The sequence below is a fragment of the Dendroctonus ponderosae genome, unplaced genomic scaffold (genome assembly GCF_020466585.1).
Source record: "Dendroctonus ponderosae isolate FM_Combo_2020 unplaced genomic scaffold, Dpon_F_20191213v2 Dpon_F_20191213_11, whole genome shotgun sequence".
Classification (NCBI taxonomy): domain Eukaryota; kingdom Metazoa; phylum Arthropoda; class Insecta; order Coleoptera; family Curculionidae; genus Dendroctonus; species Dendroctonus ponderosae.
The window spans coordinates 3480130-3481882 of NW_026017213.1; the positions used below are offsets into that span (position 1 = coordinate 3480130).

At 34.4% G+C, this 1753-nt stretch overlaps 1 protein-coding gene across 1 annotated transcript in view; it reads left to right on the forward strand.

Moving 5' to 3' along the window:
• Positions 1–1753, forward strand: part of LOC109542397 (trans-acting T-cell-specific transcription factor GATA-3) — a gene marked incomplete in the record, with an annotated part of 33472 nt that overhangs the window by 4906 nt on the left and 26813 nt on the right.

Below are 1753 nucleotides of genomic sequence, written 5' to 3' on the forward strand. Positions count from 1 at the left end.
ACAAAATAGAGCGTTTTTGAGTAGAAAGTAAAGCAAAAAAAATTCAGTAAAAACTAAAAACCACATTTTTTTTAACAAATTCTGCAGTCTTCAGAGGAATGGAAGTGACGAGATTTCCAAATAATCTGTTATAAACTCTCGCTTATTCTGTTCATTTTTTGATAGAAAATTGTTTGATTTTTGTTCCAAATTCGAAGCTGGAAAGGGATTTCAAAACTTTTTACAAAGCGACGAAGGATTCGAAATTTATTTCATATTTTTTCGCGGAAAACACCTTAAGATTGTCAGCATTTTTAAGTGAAAGTTTAGAAAATTGAGCATTTAGAAGACAGAGTAACTTGGCTAAAACTGAAAAATTCTGAAATTTGAAGAAATTTTAAAAATACTATTAATAAATGGGCCTTTAAAATAAATCTAAAAAAAGGTCATCAACATTTTTCCAGCAACGGAACTGAGTTACTGCGCCGGAGCGTTGGGTTGGCGCACCAAGCCATTTGCGTGGCACTGCGCCAACTCCTAAACATTCACTGAGTTACCCAGGCCAAAATTTTTTTGCAAAAATTCCGCTTCCGACCATTTTTCGCTCCTTGAAATTGACTAATTTTTTATCAGATGACAAAAGACACCGTCCCGGTTAACAAGGCTGGACATTTTCGCGCATTTGCCAAATCTACATTTCGTTTATACCAGATTCCGAAATTTAACAAATTGTGAAACAATATCTGATTCAACCAAAACAAATCACCGTGAACAAACGCTCAAGCTGGCAGCGACGCGAAGTGAAACAAAGTTTTTCGATTAACTGACGTCACTGCCAAATAGCTTGGAACAAAGTATAGATGTGCAATACGTTTCTTAAAATTTCTACTTCCTGTTTCTTCCTGGAAGCGTCAATTACTGCTCTATCCAGTGATGTTAAAAAAGCGCTCTAAATCAACCTGTTCCAACCAAAAAACAGTCGGAAAACATGAAATTGTGCCCCAAACTTGCACCATCTAAATGTGCGATTCAAATTTCGATTTTTGTCTAAAAAATCCTGAGTGAGTGACTTACTTAACTGAGGAAAGTGAGTAACTCTGTATAACTGAGAGTGAGTGAAAACTGAGTTCGTGAAACGTCAAAAAAGTGTTTTTTGAGTTTATTTAAACTGTTTCGAGAAAACTGTTAACGTTTTCCCGTCATTGCGTGCTCTATACAATCTTGCACCTAAATGCACCAGATGCAAAATTCGCTTTTTGTGTGCAAGCTGCTACTTTTGCCACCTCGGGGGAAACTTGGCAACATGCGCTTTTTGCCCGTGCAGCATGAGTGCATTTTTTGTTATTTTATAGAAAAGTGGTCGAAATACTCACCAAAAAAACACCAATCAGAAAAGTTGCTGGTTCGATATTTAGATAAGTTCTATATTGTTGAGGCGGATTCATTTTTTACAAACTTCTTTTTGGGTATTTCGGCTCAAAAATTTTTGTCTTTAAAAAAGACAGAATTTCCTCACGTCTTTTATTACAGATTGATAAATAGTGCTCCTGTTTCGCAATAAAATTGAAAAATGTTTTAACGAAATAGAATTCCCACGAACAAAACAAAATCAAAATAAACCTTTTACGAACCTTTTCATTCCATTTATTCCGAGACTTTCAGATCAAATTAAACGAGTAGGTAAAAAATTTAATATTAGGACTATCTTCAAAACTGAAAATACAATTAGAAGTAAAATTTCAATAACAAAACCTCATGATATAATTGAAAATAC